Raw genomic sequence first — 19324 nt, forward strand, 5'->3', positions numbered from 1 at the left:
CCCCCCCCCCCCCCCCCCCCCCCCCGCATGCTTTACTGTCCCATGCCACTTACTTGCTCTTCTCACAGGCACTCACCTCTCTCCTCCTCCTTTGTAAGTCTTGGGTGTAATGACCCAGGGCCTGAAAGCAATTATGAAATGATTGTGTCAGTGATGGATGGTCCCATTATGATTCCATCCTGTGCTGGGATTAAAGATCTTACCATGAAGTGCCAAAGATGACTACGTTAATGTCATCTTTGTGGTCAAGCCTGACTTAAATTTTTGTCCATGAGAACAGTGAAATTAATGACATCATGGTAATAGATTTCTACTTTAGGCTGCATGGCCCTGAGTACCATGTGTCTTTTGCAGCGGTAGCAGTTGCTGTTAGGAATATTTTCTTTTGGGAGAGTTTTTTTAAGAAAAATCCTTTTGATCCTTATTAAGCCATGGCTAGGCACACTCGGGCATTCAGTGTTGACCCACTTGCTAGATGTGTGGCCTGGGGGCAGCGTTGTGCACTCCACAAATGCTGTGAGGGGTCTGTCCTGTCCTGTCCTGGAGGTGCTAGGCTAGGTATGGGACTGTAAACAGGAATAAAACAGTGCCTGCTCCGAAGGAGAATGAGTTTGCTTGGGGACTCAGATAGGTTAACAGCAGTACTGACTGTTGAAGTGTGTGAGAGACCATCTAACTCAGAGAAAGGGTGAAGGGAGGGGTTTTGGAAGCGATCGTTTCGGATCAGAGACTTTAAGGCAACTCTTACGAAGAGAGGTCTTTATGCCAAAATCAGCCAGTTTGCAAATGAGGCAGAAATATTGCAGATGAGCAGGCCTGATGTGCAGGTGCCACAAAAAGTGTGAAAGTAGCAGCACAGACTGACTGTGACGGGGCTCTAATGTAGGGATTTGCAGTGTAGAGGCCTCTGAGTGTAGGTCAAATAAAGACAAATCAGCCGCAAAGTGATTAAGTCAGCAATGGAGAATTTGGCTCGGTTCTACCAGTTGAATGGACTTGTGGAGACTCCCCGAAAACTTGAGGCTTCCTCCAAGGAACCTGCCTCTTGGTGATTTATGGCACAGAAAATGGAAGATGTCGCTTCCTACAGACAGGCAGATCTCAAAAGAAGCAGGGTGGGCTCCTCGGAGGGAGTGAGGGGCAGCCAGCCTGCTCCACTGAAAACATGAAGCTGGGGGAGGGCCCTGTCCCCATCCTCAACATAGAAATAGCTACCCAACATTTTTGCTGTTTTAAAACAGTTCCTGGTAAGCATCTGTGTCATTTTATTCCCAAAGGCCCACCTTCTGTGCCTCCTACCGCTTGATGCTTTCCTGATTTCTCACCGGAGATGCCCCCTCCCTCCTGTGAGCCTGAGAGGAGGCGTCAGCCTCTTTGTGGCCTGTCACACACAGCTGGGGATGGCGCTCTGGTCTCATTCCTCCTAAAACCTCCTTCTGCGCAAGGGACTGTGTCCTGTTGTCATACCTCTGCAGTATATAACTCAGTGCCAGGCCCATGGTGTTTCCTTCCCTTACCTCTCTCTCTGCTCCCCAAGTAATAATGGACATATTTCCAACCCCCTAAAATAGCTTCTGACATATGGATGCTCAGTAAATATTGAATGAATGACTAGTAAGTAATAAATAAGGAAAAATTATGTGGAAGAATATTTTGTATCTTTTAGATGTCAAGAAAATTCGAGGAACTTAAAAAATGAGGATATATCTAGGATATAGCATGAGGTAGTGTAAGAGACATAAGACCTAGAATCAGACAGACTTGGGTTTGAATCGCAGCTTGTGATCTGCAAGGCCACCTGCTTAAAGTGGGGCCTCTAAGCAGAATTGCTTCACCTGTGCATGGGGCTGTTCTAACATGATAGACTTGGGGATAATGGCTGTATCCCAATAGCTCTGACCTATACTTCCATATATAAAGATGGGGACAGCTCATAGACCTGTTGAGAGGATTAAAAATAATGCAGCTGCAGTGTCTAGCCTGGTGCCTGACATGAAGTAGAGGCTTAATATATGGCAGCTGTTATCATCATCCGGGATTCTCGGTTACCATCCTTACCCCACAAGGCAGAACAAGACAGAGTTGCCTGTCGACGTGTCATTTTTATTATTACTTCTCTGTTTATGAATATGGCCAAGTTGATAAAGGAGAAGGGCTACCGAAAAATGTTTTTTTCTAGAAAAAGATGTGAATATTTTATGAAACACACCACCGAATCCGACTGCGATGCCTGTGCTTGAGCCTCCTGCAGAAGTCACCTTATTAAAGTGTCCCCTTTGATGGAGTGTGCTGGCATGCGAGGGGAAGCTTGCTTCTTTTCAAAATCACTTGAAAGCCATAAGTATTTTAAGGAGTTTTATCTGCCCCCTGTTTTCTGTATATTAATCTATCACATCGATCACTTCTTCAGGACAAAGCATCTTGTCTTGTTCTTACCAGGGAGTCACAAATACTGTCATCAGTTTCTTTCCTTTGTATTTTACCTCAGTTTTGAAGTAAAGTTCCACATTGTCCTCGTCTACACATGAGGACTCTTCAATGAATTATCACCACCCTGAGGAAGCACGAGCTGTGTGATCAAGTTTGGTATTTTATGAATACCTGGCTCTGGGTGTTCCACTCTTACCATGGCCGTCAGTCCAGCTCTTACTGAGTGCTTGCTGTGTTCCAGGAGCTGTGTAATTTTGTGGGGGGAGGTGAGGAAGGCATGTCATTCTCTGTTGTCCTGCCTTCCCCCTCACCCCTGGAATTCCAGAGGCAGCCACAAACAGGCCACTGACATGCACACGCAGCCAGGGGCGAAGGCACTGTGTCCAGCCTGGGCAGAGGCTGGCGGAGAAGAGTGTGGATGGTCATTTTGAAGGCAGTGGCCTCTGAGCTTGCCTCGTAGGAGGAGCTGACCTCAAGGAATGGAGGGCGTCACGTGCACTAACTTCCCTGTACAGTCTGAGCCTTCCTAGGGCTCAAACTGAGGAGTAACCAAAGAAGAAATGGGCTTTAAATGGATGTATCAGTCATGGCCCCCACGGGAGACAGGCAGCACACTTAGAGGGGTAGTCGGGGAGAGCTGAATAAAGGGAGTCCTTCCAAAGGCCTGGGCAGTGAAGGGGAACCCCTGGGCATGGTGAAGCAGCCTGGGCTACCAATAGCTGTGAGCCTCTGCCCCTCAGGTGAAGAGGCTGAGAGGAAGCAGTTTCCCAGACCTGGAGGGAGTTGCTGAAGGAGAGGGCTGCTGTAGGAGGAGGCTGCTGCAGAGGGGGCTGCTTCAGGAGGGGGGATCCTGCAGGGGGAAACTGCTGCAGAAAGGGGCTGCTGTAGGAGGGGACTGTTGCAGGGGGGCTGCTGCAAAAGGGGGCTGCTGCAGAGGGGAGCTGCTGCAGAAAGGAGGGCAGGTGGGGGTCTTCCAGAAGGGCAGGGCAGAGCCTGGCAGCCAGGAGTCAGGGGAGCAACTGTTCTGGCCTCACTCTACTCTTTCATCTTTTGCTGGTGCCTCTGATCAGCTGAGCCCAACTGGAAGCCCAGGGGCAAAGGGAGTCTGTTGATGGTGTCACCTGAGTCTGCCTCTTGGAGCACAGAGCAGGGTGAAAGCAGATGGGGAGAAGCATACAGCGCACGTTTAGCATGAAGAATTTAAGTGTAATTAATTTTTACAAGGCTTCAGTACTGAGTCTACTGAGCCTCTGATGACCTTCCTCAGCTTTGTCAGGCTGGGAAACAGGCAGTGCCTAGGTTGGCTGTGTCTGGCATCTGTTTTGGTGATGTCAGGTGGGAGAGGTTATTGGATGGCAAATGAGGAAACAGATTTTTTGAGGGGTTTAATAGCTTGCCCAGCATCCCACAGTTTTTGTTGGGGGTGGAGTTAGATGCCAACCAAGGACGCTCAGTTGCTTCTCACTTTGCCCATTGCCCTCTATGCACACGGGCTGTAGTCTAGATTAAACTCACATTATCTTTTCTTATTTAGTCCTTACCCCTGTGGGATTTTGCCCAGGGTCACACAGCCAGTAAATGGCAGGTCTGGAATTCAAACCCCGATATGTTTGTTTTGCTGAACCACATGGCCTGTTTTCTGCTTAGCATTTTTTGAGTGGCAACCATATTTTGCTAGGACTTGACCCAGTCCCTTCCAGATGATGATCATCCGTTTTGACTAGTGGTGACCTTGTCTTTAATGATCTTCTTTTGGTTATTAGTAGAGTGACTATACACCCCAGTTTGTCTAAGAAAGGCCCTGTCCACACTTGCTGTCCTGGAGTAATTATTAGTAGTGCCTCCTTCCCATCTCAGAAATGTCACTCAGACTGTCCCCACCCAGCTCCTGGCACTCACCAGGTGAGAGGGCCTCAGCTTTGCTTGCTCTTGGCACAGTGGGGGACTTTGGTTGACCTCACCTCTCCTTTGCTGGTGAGGTATCACTTTTATTATGTAATTTTTATAAAATTTGAACATGTACTAGAGGCATTTTGGAATCACATTTGTTTCAGAATTGGAAAGGAAAACTATTTGGGGTAGTTATAAATCACCTGTTTTGGTTTTTGGAAACTCCATTTATATTGTGCTGTTTTTCAGTAAAGAGGCTTGTTGAAATAAGGAAAAGAAAAGAATATCTACCCTCTGGATAGTTGCTTCAAATTTATTCTTAGCCATTGGATGTTGTTGTCAAGTGAAACCTTCAGAGAATCCCCAAATACAGAACAGATAAATGCTGAACAAAACAGTGGATGTCTTGGGTCATGGGGAACCCACAGCCAGTTAATTCTGTGCTTATTTGCTTAGGGTCTACTATGTGCCAGGCACTGTTCTAGGCACCAGAGACAAAAAATGCTGCCAGGAAGATGCTGTTCTAAGGTGGAGAGAGTCTGAAAACCAATGTTCAAACAGACTTTATACCTTCAACTCATCTTCCTGGTCATGCACACCTAGGAAGCGTGAGGGGCAGGAGTGGGGCTTGAGGATGCTGGGGGAGGAGGTGTGTTCTAGGCAAAGGGTACGTGTGTTACGTATTATGTTATGAAAAACTCTATAAAGTCAAATGGACACGTTTGCTTAAGCACCTTCACTGCGCCAGGTGCTGTGCTGGGTGCTGTGGAGAGCTTCAGTGGGATTATGTTAGGGACAGAAGACCAAAATAGCTTATGAAAATGGAGCAAACGCTGCCCATTCACTGTAAGAGGCTGTCCAGGATCTAAGAGGAATAACAAAAGGCCGTGTCCCAGAACAGCTGCGGGCTTGGGGTGGAAATTTGCAGTTTGGCTTCTAATTCTGTTTTTTCAAATAACCAGGCAACTTATTTGATAAGTATGTAGCTGGCTATTTATCCTCTCTAGGACTCAGTTTCCTTATTGGCCGTGTCCCAGAACAGCTGCGGGCTTGGGGTGGAAATTTGCAGTTTGGCTTCTAATTCTGGTTTTTCAAATAACCAGGCAACTTATTTGATAAGTATGTAGCTGGCTATTTATCCTCTCTAGGACTCAGTTTCCTTATGTGGAAATACAAGACTGGATTGGATAGACTCTTGACACCCCTCCCCGCTTCCCAATTCATTTATGAATCAGTGATTTTTAAGTTCAGATATTACCCAGAAGATATTTTATTTATATAGAAACACACACAATATACATATGCATATGACATATATACACATACATGTATGTCTGTGTGTGTGTGTATGTATCTTTTTCACACGTTGAAAACTGAGAGCCTCATACTTGCTCTTTCTGGCCTAGACTGTGGGCAAGACAAAGACCTCAGGACGTCTTGAGCCTTGCTCATCTCCACCTGCACGGATGGAGTGTGAGCGCTGCCTTGGCAAGCTCCAGTCAGTGAGCTGTGTGCACTGCTGTTTGTGCACTCTCATGTCTCCCCATGGCTCTCAGAGCAGAGTCCGTGTGCTTTACATGTCTCTACACCTTCGTCCTCTGGCCAGCTGCCTCTCTTCTCATGGCTAGTGTGTGGTCTGGCCAGAATGAATGATCCCCAGGTCTCCGGCCTGTGAGCTTTGGCACGTGCTTATCCACTGCCTGGGACACTATTCCCCTTCAGCCTCTCCCCTTGCACTTGGCTACCTCCTCCTCAGGTGTCTCTTTCCCTGGGAAGCAGTCCCTGCACTGAGTGCCTCTCCCAATGCAGCCCTCACCTCTGGTTCTGGACCACTTGGTTATATCCCCTCCTGGGTCCTCCCATTGAACCCTTCAGTCCCCTTAGGATGACATGTAGTAATCATCCAGTTACTTTGTTATGTCTTTGTTGCAGTCACCTTGAGGTCAGGGACTGCTCCATTTGACTTGCTGTTCTGTTCTCAGCACATAGCACCATGCCTGGTCCATTGTAGAAGCTGAAATGAGTATTTGATAAGCAAATATGCTAAGGACTGACTGTGTAAGGCATCTCCTTTTCAATGAGTTTCCATAATTACTAAAAGAGTGTACAGAGCTCGCCCTAAGACTACAAAGGAGGGGATTTGAATTGAACCAGGGCTTCAACGCTGAGTAGAGGGGAGGAATAGAATATGCCTGGTTGTGGTTTCAGTGCCTGAGGCACAGTGGTCCTGGCTGTATTTTTGGTCAAGTACTCCTTTGAATCTCTAATAAAAGCCACGGATCATTTCCTCAAAAGCACAAAATCTCCTCTACGGCATTCACAGGTTCTTAGACCCCCCTGGAGCCCATGGAGCTCAGGATGAGAACTCCTGTTTTGGACAGAGGTACCCACTGAAACAGATTTAAACTTTTGCTAATGTTTATTCAGACTGTACTACATGCCAGGCGCTTTCCTAGTTGCCAGGGATGTAAAGACAAGTAACACTCAATGACGGAAAGAGGAAAGGGATTATTTTTTGAGCATCTACGTGGACCTTGGCACTGTTCAAGCCCTTTGTATAGGTTATCTTACTTAATTCTCGTAACGGTGCTTATGAAGTAGGCATTCTCCCCTTTTTTCATAGGAAGACACTGAGTCTCAAAAAGGTGAAATGACTTCTTTAAGGTCACACAACTAGGAAGTAAAAGATTTGAAGTCAAAGTTTCTCTTGCTCCCAGGCCTGAAGTTCCCCATTCCACCTGAACCCGTCCCAAGAGCGTAGCTTGTACTTATTCTCTGGCGCTGTCCCTTCTGGAGCCAGCCCAGCAGCCTTACCAGCCTTGAGTCGCCCTATGGGTATCATGCTGAGGCCTAGCTTGACCTGCTTTCTGCAGGGACACACATTGCATGAGCATGCCTAGTAATCGGCAGCCCCTTCTCAGGCGTCTCGTCTACGATTCAGGTAACTCTGACAGTTTGGAAATTCTTTCTGATCTTGATTCATAATCAGTTGCCCAGGCACCTGTCTATCAGCAACTTTTCTGGCTTTTTCTGTGAACTACTGTCTGACCTGAAAATGCAAACCTGGTGTTCATTGTTTGGGACCCAGGGCCTTGGCTCGGATGGGTGATGGCCTTTGCTTAGGAGCTGCAGGAGGAAGCGGAGAGGCTGTAACCGAGGCATGCTAACCTTGCCTTTGTTCTGAAGGTTGAGCAGAGCCCTGTGTGATTCATCATCCAGCACTTTGTCATTTGTGTTGCTTTTTGATCTGAGCACCGGACTTTTAAAAATTTTCATTATTACAAAATCTGAATTGGACTTGGCCATTTAACTCTTTGATAAGCTTAGACCTTTCATTGCTCTTTCCCTTCATTCCTGCTTCTAAGGAAAGGTGAGGGCCAGATGCTTCTGCTACATAAGGTCTAATGCAATGGACTGGCCAATCCTGAAATGCTGCTGACTCTCCATGACTGAGGAGAGACCCTCAGGTGGTCTGGGACTCAGAGCACGTGCAGTCTGTCTCCTTCATGGAGTGTCTCCTCACATGGTGAGTTAGTAATTGAGCTATGATTGGAGGACAGACGTGGCATAGAGAAGGCATGGAGAGAGAGATGAGGAAAAGCTTCACAGAGGAGGTACTGTCTGAGTGAAGTCTTGGAGGAGATGAGTAGTCTACTAGGCAGACAAGAGAAAGGGGGTTGGAGCTTATGCCAGGAAGGTGGACAGGATGTGGAGGGAGGCATGAAAAGACAGGGTACACTAGGGCTGTTTGTACACACAGGGCTCTGTTTTCCCCACCAGGCATATATCTCTGTCAAGTGTAGTTATGTCTTTCCATCTGTAAGACAGGGAGGCTAAATAGTTCCAGAGAAGGAAGATACTGTATTTCGAACAGGAAATCTTGATCTGATCAATCCTGGGAATCATACCCAGTAACCAGGGGCGAGATAGATTCAAGTGTTAGGCAAAGTCTTAAGAGAAGAGCTGACTGTTCAGTGTAAGTTACCAATTCATTTGTCAATTTACCGTGTATTTATAGAGCATTTATTATGGGTTAGGCACTGCTTGAACACAGCCTCTATTTCCCTTGAGATGAAGACTCTGGGTGATACTACTAATTACAGTGAGCCACTACTAAATCATAGCAAGGAAAGAGGAACCTGATACCTTATGATCTTGGGTTGGAAAAGGGGAAGCGAGGGGGTAGGACTTGGGTAAGGGGAGAGGGAGAAGAAGAGGAGGGGGTTGTATCTGTATATTCCTTATAAATCTGAGTCCTCACTGGGGTACAGAGATGTGCAGGCTGCACTGCCTCCTCTTGTTACAAAGATGGTAGCTGACCACTTGGGGGTCATCTGAGAAACCATGGAATTGAGTTTGATGCTACTGAGTTGGAGCTCTGTCACGGTGTAGCATGGATTACTGGCTAGGGGGCAAGTTGGGGCACAGTCAGCTCAGGAGCTCCAAGTTGTTAAATATGGCCATTTAACACTATTCCTAAAAGGTTAGAAAGAGGAAGTAAGGCTTCAGTTCTGTTGAACAACCCTGGGAAATGTTCTAATCATGAGAGGGCTGTGTCAGTGCCATGTCAGTACTAACTGATCTTCTGTTAGCCAGGGTAACTGCAACTGGCCTGGGCCCGTGCCTGGGCTCAGGGGGATGGTGCCCTCCAGGAAGTCACGTGTCCTAGCTTTTCATAGCAGTGTCCCCAAAACCAGAGCTGTCATCTTCGTGCCTTTGAGCCACTGTACTTCAGTCACCAAAGCTGAAAACACCAGGGATAACTTGGACTCTTCCCTCTTCTTCCATAGTTTAGAACTCCTCCCATCCTGCCTTCCTACTCCTTACATATTATTTTTAGAAGCTGTTGCGAATGTTCATGTATATATGTATATCTGACTTTGCACTAGCCTGTGAATGTTGCAAGGATCTCAGCATCTCAGTTATCTTTGTTCTTGATGGCATCCCATGCTTGTTCATGTTTCTCCTCCTCCTGGAATGTCCTCTCTCATTGACCTGCCTATAAAACGCCTCATCCTTCAGGACGCAGCTCAGAGGGGATGATGTCCTGGCTCCATTCAGGCCGAGGCATGGGTCCTTCCTTTGGTCCCACAGCCCTGTCCTTGTAGCTTACAACTCTAGCATACAATGCAGCATTCCTGTTATACTGTCACTCTTTGTTTACAAGTCTGCATTCCCCGTAGCTATTTCATCCTTGTATCTCCAGAGTGGTACATAGATAAGTGCTAAGTAAATGTTGAAGGAATATTGAATAAACAGATATAGCAAAGGTATGGTTCAGTTTCTGAATTTACAGGTGCATGTTAATAAATTACTTACTCAGACATCTTCCCTTATATGTTCAAAAACACATATTTCTGTAGCCAAGGAATCAGCTATTGGTATGCATTGCCTGTCTCTCCTGATGGGGAGGGGTTGAGTGGTGGAAAGAGCAGACTATGGAGTTGGGCTGCTAGGATTCAAGACCTGGTCCTGTCACTTACTAGCTGGTGACTCTTGGCAAGTCACAGTGTCTCTTGGAACCTCAATACCTGCATCTGTAAAAAAACAAATAGTAGTAGCATATCTCAGAGGGTTATTGTGAAGATCAGCTGAGATAACAACTTTGAGTTATGAAGAGTGCTTTGTAGTCATGATGGTATCATTAATAATATTATACCAACTTCTTTGTTGTAGGTGGCTATAGGATGTAGGATGTTTAGCAGCATTCCTGACTCTGCCCACTAGTAGCACCCCCCTCCGTCAGTTGTGACAACCTAGATGTCTCCAGGGGGGCCAAACGTCGCCTCGGGGGCCAGGGCAGAACCACCTATGTTCTATCATTCAATCCTCACAGTCCTCTGAGGTGGGCCCTGTTATTAGTCCGAGTTTACAGAGGAGGTAACTGGGGCACAGGGAAGTGAATAATTGCCCCAATAATGCTACATTCGAAATGCTTCTGATAAAAGGAAGCTTCCTAAACATTTTTCTCGAAGGTCCAGAAGAGAGAGGTGATGTACTTACGGAGGGAGTTCTGGGGGCAGAGGTGAAGGAGACCTGGCTGCTCACCTTCTGCTGTTACCTCCTGGGCCCTTGGTCCTCTCATTCACGCTATGGGAGAGGTGGGGCAGAAGGACTTTCAGGTTCCTTCCGCCAGTTAAATGCCTGATTTCTAGCTTTCCTTCATTTTGTTACTAGCTGCATCCTGGTAAGTCAGGCACAATGGTTCTGGCTCTTCAGAAACATTTAGTAGTAACTCCATTGAAATGCGGACCTCAGGGCCCAGTGTGCTCACTGTGCAGGTGGGTGAAGTGAGAGGCACAGAACCGAAAAGATTTGCCCAGAATCCTGCAGCAAGCTAGCATCACATGCAAGATGCAGCCCTTCAGTGTCCTAAGTGTCCACGCCACCACCGCCCTTGCTGGCCTGTGCAGCCGAGCTTCCTGAGAAAATTGTCTGCTCACCGCTTCCAGTTCTTCTCCTTCCATGCTCCTTTCAACCCATTCCAATCAGCAGATGGCCCTTGAGAAATGAGCAGAGAAGTGGGCAGGAAAAACCAAGCCAAGAGCATGTGTCTGGCACCCAGTGAGGAAGGTGTGTCAGGGAGAGAATGGATGGGCTAAACCGTGTCCTCCTCTCCACGTCTTTTTGTTTTTATTTTTTGTGGTTGGTCTTTTATTTATTGAACAAATATTTATTTGGCATTACTATGTTCCAAAAACTGATTTAAAACATTTATAAGATTTTCCATTTCTCTGAAGCCCAGGCTAAGATTTCCAATTAAATTTACATGTGTCTGTTACATCTTTTTCTTTAGTTTCCACCTGGGTAGTCAGGAAAACGCAATCGATAGATTTTTAAAAATTAAACAACACAGACTGTTGTAAACTTTGAAAGAAGCAATAATTTTGAGTTATACTCATAATCAGTAGCAACAACTCCAAACATGATACTCATTGTCTCTTGTAAAGCATTGTAAGTTACACCAATCACTAGTCTTAACTGCATTCTATTATGATTTTGAGTCTGGTAACTAGACAGATGCAAACCAACAAAATAGCACATAAAAGCCCACAGAACAAAAAATGAACCACTCTTAAACAAATATGCATTTGCTGGAGCCAGTCTTGAGATCAGTCATTCCAAACTGCAATATTGATATACCAGAATGTCATGAAATAAACATTTTTTCCTGGTTCCGAAGTCTTCCTTTACTCATGCACAGTTTACCAAAAAGAAGAAGAAGAAAAAAAAAAAAAAAACCCAAAAAACAAACCCAAACTCTTAGTAACTATAATTTTCAAATATTTTTCTATGATAATTAAGAATATCTTAAAATGCTCATTTTAATTTAGAGTAAATAGGTCCCGTGAAAAGATGGTCTACTGTTGGAAGAGTAAGAACAAATGAGAAAACATAAATGGTTTGAAAAGCCCTCCATGTACAAAAACATAAAAAGGCGGGAATTTCTTTATTTCAGTTTTTGGTTAGAAATTAGTATGTCACAAATTGCCCTCCAGGGAGCGCTCTGAGACTCTGTTGCTAGTCCTTTCAGCTAATAAATCGGTAAAGGGCTGGAACTTAACCTTAGCATTTTAGCGCCGAATCTCCTGAGGCTTCGGGGGACGGCACGGAGTCCCCGTGTAAATAGCCCCTCGTGGCGGCTGGCGGTGAGCAGCACCCGCTTGCAGCCGCATGTGTGGACATCACAGCTCCAGGCACGGCGGCCTCCATCTCCAGCTCCCACCCCTTGCGCCAGCCCACAGCGCGGGCCGAGCGCCACCTGCAGGCGCCTCAGATCAGCGTTGCAGATCGGTCGCACAGCTCCGCCCCGGGGCCACAGCCACGCCCAGGAAGGGCGGGCCGAGCGCATAGGCGGAGTGCGGCAGCCCCTGCCGGGCGTCTTTATTCTGCGGACCACGGCACTGCTGCGGCCACACCCCGCGGACCTCTCTAGGAGTCTTTACCCTGCAGAAGGGTGCGGCCACACACCGAGGACCAGCGGTATCTTCACTTTGCGGATAGCGGCAAGGCCGCGCACCGAAGAGCCAGGGGGGCTTCCTTCCCTGCCGACCGCGGCACGGCGAAGAGCCAGGGGGGCTTCCTTCCCTGTGGACCGCGGCACGGCGAAGAGCCAGGGGGGCTTCCTTCCCTGCGGACCGCGGCACGGCGAAGAGCCAGGGGGGCTTCCTTCCCTGCAGACTGCGGCACGGCGAAGACCCAGGGGATCTTTCTTCCCTGCGGACCGCGGCACTGCCGCGCACCGAAGACGCAGGGGCTTCCTTCCTTACGGACTGTGGCGCGGCGAAGACCCAGGGGAACTTCCTTCCCTGCAGACTGCGGCACAGACGTTGTTGCGCACCGAAGACCTAGGGGGGGCTTCCTTCCCTGCGGACTGCGGCACGGCTGCTCACCAAAGATCTAGGGGGGGCTTCCTTCCCTGCAGACTGCGGCACGGCCGTTGCTGCGCACCGAAGACCGAGGGGGGGCTTCCTTCCCTGCAGACTGCGGCACTGCACGGCCGCGTACCGAAGACCTAGGGGGAGCTTCCTTCCCTGCGGACTGCGGCACAGATGTTGTTGCGCACCGAAGACCGAGGGGGGCTTCCTTCCCTGTGGACTGCGGCACAGAAGTTATTGTGCACCGAAGACCGAGGGGGATTTGCTTCCCCGCGGACTGCGGCACAGCTGCGGCCGCGCACCAAAGACCCAGAGGGGCTTCCTTCCCTGCGGACTGCGGCACGCCTGCGCACCGAAGACCTAGGGGGGGCTTCCTTCCCTGCGGACTGCGGCACGCCTGCGCACCGAAGACCTAGGGGAGGCTTCCTTCCCTGCGGACTGCGGCACTGCACGCCCGCACACCAAAGACCTAGGGGGGGCTTCCTTCCCTGAGGACTGTGGCACGGCCGCAGCTGTGCACCAAAGACCCAGGGGAGCTTCCTTCCGTGAGGACTGCGGCACGGCTGCGGCCACGCACCGAATACCCAGGGCGGCTTCCTTCCCTGAGGACAGCGGCACGGCTGCGGCCGCGCACCGGAGACCCAGGCCGGCATCCTTCCCTGTAGACTGCGGCACGGCCGCGCACCGAAGACCTAGTGGGGCTTCCTTCCCTGAGGACTGTGGCACGGCCGTGGCTGTGCATCACAGACCTAAGGGGGCTTCCTTCCCTGTGGACTGCGGCACGGCCATTGTTGCGCACCGCAGACCTAGAGGGGGCTTCCTTCCCTGCAGAGTGCGGCACGGCACGGCTGCGGCTCTATTACCTTGCGGTACATCTGCAGCAGCACACCAGGGATCCGGCAGACATTCTTACCCTGCGGACCTCTGCACGGCTACGGCCGCACACCGAGAACCTAGCCTGGGGTCTTTACCCTAGAGATGGTGCGGCTGCACACTGAGGACTTGGGGGGACATCCTTACTCTGGAGACAGCAGCAAAGCTGCGACTGTGCACCGAGGACCTGGGAGGATATTTTCACTCTGCGACTGCGGCACAGCTGCGTGGGTGGGGGGCGGGCATCCTTACCCTGCGGACAGTGGCAAATCAGCTGCGCACCGAGGACCTGGGTGGTGTCACAGCTGCGCAGTAAGGACCTGGGCTTGGCATCTTTACCCTGCGTATAGCGGTAGGGCTTCAACAGTGCACCGAGGACTTGAGCAGGCATCCTTACCCTGCACACTGTGGCACAGCTACAGGCGTGCACTGCGGAACTGGGCGGACGTGCTTACTCTGTGGACAGCAGCACAGCTGCGCTCTGAGGACTTTGGTGGATGTCTTTACCCTGCGGATAGTGGCGTAGCTGTGTTCTGGGGACCTGGGCAGGCGTTTTTACCCTGTGTACTGCAGCATGGCTACGGGTGCGCACCAAGGACCTGAGTGGATGTCTTTACCCCATGGACTGCGGCACAGCTACAGGCACACATCTAGGACCTGGGAAAGTGTTTTTTACACTGCGGACCGTGGCGCAGCTGCACGCTGAGGTTCTGGGGGGATGTTTTTACCCTGCAGACTGCTGCACAGCTCGGGCTCACGCTAAGGATCTGAGCGGATGTCTTTACCCTGTGGACTGTGGCACAGCTGTGGGTGCACACCGAGGATTTGGGCTGGCCTTACCCTGAGAACTGCGGCACAGATACAGGCGTACACTGGGCACCAGGGCCGACTGTTTACTCTGCGGACCACAGCACAGCTCTGGGTGTGCCCTGAGGATCTGGGCCGGTGTTTTCACCCTGCGGACTGCGGCACAGCCGCGGCCGCGGCCGCCCACCTAGGACGTGGGAGGGAGTTTTTACCTTGTGGATAGCGGCATGGCTGAGCACAGAGGACCTAGGCAGGCGTTTTCACCCTGTGGATTGCGGCACAGCCGCGGACGCGCACCGAAGATCTGGGCCGACGTTTTCACCCTGCGGACTGCATCCTGAAAACTGCGACACAGCCGCGGGCGCGCACCTAGAACCTGGGAGGGAGTTTTTACCCTGTGGATATTGGTATTGCTGTGCACTGAGGACCTGGGCAGGCGTTTTTACCCTGCGGTCTGCAGCACAGCTACGAATACGCATTGAGGACCTGAGAGAGTTATTTATCCTGTGGACCAGCTACAGTGATGCACTTAAGACCTGGGACGAAGGTGCTTTTACCTTGCGGATAGTGGCATGGCTGTGGCTACGCACTGAAGACCTAGGCGCACATCCTTACCTTGCATGCTGCAGCACAGCTGCGCGCCGAGTACCTGAGCGGACATCCATACCCTGCAGACTGCAACATTATTGTGGCCATGCACAGAGGACCTGGGTAGAAGTCCTTACTCTGTGGACTGTGGCACGACTGTGGTCCAGTACCAAGTACTTGGGCGGGCGTCTTTGCCCAGCGGGCTGCAGCACTGCTGCGAGAGCGCACCGAGGACCTGGGCAGGTGTCTTTAACTTGCTCACTGTAGCACAACTGTGGGTTTGTACCGAGGACCTGGGTGGGCGTCCTTACTCGGTGGGTGTCCTTACTCTACGCGAGCAGCAGAGCTGCATCCTGAAGCCCTGGATAGACGTATTTACCCTGCGGACTGCAGAACGCCTGTGGACTCTCACCGAGGATCTGAGCGGGCATCCTTACCCTGTGGATGGTGGTACAGATGCAGCCATGCACCGAAAACCCTGGCGGGTGCCCTTACCCTGCCAATGGTGGCATGGCTTCGGCTGGGCACCAAGAAGCTAGCCGGGTATCATTGCCCCGTGGACGGTGGCATTGCTGTGGCCGTGCGCCAAGGACTAGGGCGGGAGCCCTTACCTTGAGTACAGTGACACAACTACGGTTGTGGACGGAGAATCTGGGGGAGCGTCTTTACCTTGTGGATAGTGGCACTGCTGTTGCTGCTCATCGAGTACCTGGGCGGGCGTCCTTCCACTGGCGACTGCGATACGGCTCCAGCTGTGCACCAAGGACCCGGGCAGGCGTCCTTACCTTGCGGATGGCAGCATATTTGTGGCCGCGCGTGGAGGACCTGGGCGGGTGTTCGTATCCTTCGGATGGCTGCACGGTTGCAGCAGCACACCGAGGACCTGGGCAGCCGTCCACCCCTTGCAGACTGCGACATGGTTCCGGCCGCGAACTGAGGACCCGGGTGAATATTTTCACCTTGCCGGCCACGGCACGGCTACAGCCACCCGCCGATGATCCTGGCGGGTATCCCTCCCTTGCTGACTGTGATATGGCTCCAGCTGCCCACCGAGGACCCAGCCGGGCGCCTTTATTCTGCCCCGCCACAGAGCTCCAGCCACGCACCGAGGACCCGGGTGGGCTCACGCCTCATCCCCGGGGAAGTCTGGAAGCCCCGTGCTGTTGGTTCAAGCGACGAGCGGTGGCTGGTTGCGCGTTGCGAGGTGCTGCAGGTGGAGCTGCAAGTACCTTGCTCCTTGGCTTTTTAATATAGGAATGTCCCAGGTCCTCATCCTGGTCCTTTTCTTTGCTATGTCTACGTTCACTCACGGGGCAATTTGATGCAGGCTCATGGCTTTCAGTACTAGATGAGGGTGGCCTCTGCGTTGTCCGAACTCCAGACACATATCCACCTGCTTACTCAGTACTTCTACTGGGCCTCTGCTGGGCATCCTGCACTCAACGTACTTAAGACTGGACTGATCATTTTCTCCAAACCTGCTCTGCACACAGTCTTCCCGGTCTTCATTGACGGCAACTGCATCCTTCCAGTTGCTCGGGGCAGATACCTTGGAGTCTTTCTTAACCTTCCTCTTTTAAACTTCAGACCTGATGCTTGGGTAAATTCGCTTTTCTCTCTCTGTAAAATCTATCCGAAATCCAGCTATTTCTCACCTGTTTACTGATCCAGGTCACCGTCAGCACTTGCGTGGATTATTGCAATAATTTTCTGACTGGTTTCCTTGTTTCCAGCTTTTATTCCTGTGATCCATTCTGTTTTTAATAACAGCAAGATTGAGCCTGTTAACACCTGTGTAAGATCCATCTCTTCTCTGCAGTGGCTCTCTAGCTACTCAGGGTAAAATCTGAAGTCCTTACAACTTGCCTGAAGGGCTGTACGTGACCTCTCCCCCCACCCCCACCTCCTCGCCTCCTACCTCCCACCTCCCACCTCCTCTTCTTTTCTCTCTGTGGCTCTGGCTGCAGCCTGTTTCAGCTGTAGAAGAAACGTGTGGGCACAGTTTCACCTGATGGTCTCTGCAGAGGCTGTGCCTTTTCCATGAGACGCTCTCCCCTCAAATATCCATATCCTTCAGGTTTTTGCTGAAATATAAGCTACACTGAGCACCCCATTTATTTATTTATTTTCTCTTTCTTTTTTTTTAACTTTAATTTTTATTGAGTCAAAATTGATTATACGTATTTTTGGGTTTCAACATTGAGATATGTTGATCAAATCAATATTACTAGCATATATATTGTTACAAATTGTAATTATTCTTTATGCCCCTTGTCCAATCCCTCCGCATCCCCCTCTCTCTCCTCCCTTCCCCCTCTAATTACCCTAGATTTCTTTTCTCCCTCTGAAAGAATAATGGTTACTCTGTTGATTTGCTGCCCAAATGATCTGTCCAATGCTGAGAGGCATGATCAGGTCCCCCAATACTATCATAGAGCAGGTGTCTCTTCCGTCACTATGAAATGGGCTCTGTGGAGAGAGACATCCTCCTCCTTTCTTTATCTCTGCTGGTAACTCCTTGTGTCAGTGCACTTCAGTGGCTGGCAGACCATCTGTATGGTGGTTGTGGCATTTAGCCGCCTTCATGGCAGCCATGGTTATCGTGGTAGCTACGGTGGGCCACCCTCATGGAAGAGATGTTTTTAGCTCGCACTCTGGTGCTGGCAGTGTGCCTGGTTGGGGGTGGGGGGTCCAGTCCCCTTCTCCATGCCCCGGATCCCTGAGTGGGCCCTGAGGTGCTGGCATGGGGTGAGCACCCCATTTAAAATCGTAGCCCCATTCTCTTCTCTCCCAGCACTCCCTCTCAAACCCTTGCCATTGCTTTTTTCAGATCATTTTTCATTGTCTACTGTGCTGTGTAACATTCTTATGTCCGCTGTTCACTGTCTTTCACACCTTGCTTGAAGGTGAGTTTCTTGTGGATGGGGTCTTTGTTTTGTTTATTGGTGTATTCTAAGTGCCTGGCATGTTGTACCCTTCAATAAATAAATTTTACAAGGATTTTTCCTTATGAGTGTGAGAAAGTTTTTTTGTTTGTTTTTGTTATTGCAATTTTTTTTATATATAAAACCAATTGCAATTACAAGGGACAGCGAGATTTTTGGGGGGGTCCAGTCTGGAGTCCTAAAGTTAACACTGAGCTGGTAGGGAGTGGGTTTGTTACTTTCTTCCATCCTTTCTCCTTTTCTTTGCTTCTCTCGCTCCTCTTTTTCTTTTTGGGAGTTGTTACTTGATAAAAATACAGCTTTTAATTAATGTGACTATTTCAGGATTATAGCCAGTCATCAGATTTCTAACCAGTGCTACATGGGGCTGTTGAAAGAGCCTTGCTTCGATACAATTGTTTTGCTATTCTCTGCCCCAGCCCAGAGAAGGTCCTCTTGCTGTTAATTTAGCATCTGTCAGGTGTGTGTTACGAAACTGTATCCATGATCAGCTCTTCCACTTGCCCGCTTTAGCTTTTAGGAACTGCCAGCCAGGGTGTTGAAGACCTGCTCAAACCTCCAGCCAGACATCTGTAGGTAAATGAGTCTGTGATGTTCAAACCTCAGTGTGTCCTTGCTATTTGTGTAGCACTACATGTGTAGTCATGGCAGGGACACAGTGGTTTGGAGTTTCAAAAGAAGAGACGCTGTTTTGTTGTGGTGTGACCACTAGACTGGGCTAACAGCAGTCCAATTCCAATCAGACCTGGTTTGCATATGCGTTCACTATTTCAATAAAACATTTATGGATGGGCTTCTGCCAATAATCAACAGTTATATTTTTGAGCACTGACAAGTGAGGAAATGTACTAGGTGCAATATGTACCCTAATGTGAAATAATCTGAGTACAGAGCCAGGCTGGTAGATAGTACCTGTTTTGTAAGTGAGGGAACTGAGACCCAGGAAGTGAAGGAAGTTGCCCAGAGTTACATGCTGGGAGGTGGTGGAGCTGGGTTCACACCCAGAGCGCCGGCTTGTCTATTTTGTTGAGCAACCAGCCCACTTGCCAGGTACCATGCTTGGTGCTAGAACAGATAGGGATGCTTATAGGACAAGGCCCTTGTAGGGAGTGCCCTACCCTGCCCATACTACCCCATGCACCTGTGGGTCCCTGGTAGGTACCAGGCATGTTGGGTCCTGGGTATGCAAAGTGGACTGAGAGGCTGTCATGGTCCCTTACTAGTGGAGTGGCCAAGGGCAAGGCATTTCCCCCTTCTAACCTTTCCTCCTGCTGTCTCTGATCCAGGTGGCTGTGAGTGGGGGCCATGAGGGAGATGTTGGGTTTGAGGTGTAGGCTGACAGTGTATGGCTCCTGGAGCCAGCCTGACCTGCTTCCGTCACTACTGCTGCACTTACAGGCTCTCTGACACACT

General features: G+C 49.8%; 1 protein-coding gene across 1 annotated transcript in view; it reads left to right on the forward strand.

The window, feature by feature from the left end:
* Window positions 1-19324, forward strand: part of TRAPPC9 (trafficking protein particle complex 9) — a 672769-nt gene that overhangs the window by 307541 nt on the left and 345904 nt on the right. The window lies entirely within an intron of this gene.

Source organism: Galeopterus variegatus, unplaced genomic scaffold, assembly GCF_000696425.1.
Source record: "Galeopterus variegatus unplaced genomic scaffold, G_variegatus-3.0.2 Scaffold24, whole genome shotgun sequence".
NCBI classification, from domain to species: domain Eukaryota; kingdom Metazoa; phylum Chordata; class Mammalia; order Dermoptera; family Cynocephalidae; genus Galeopterus; species Galeopterus variegatus.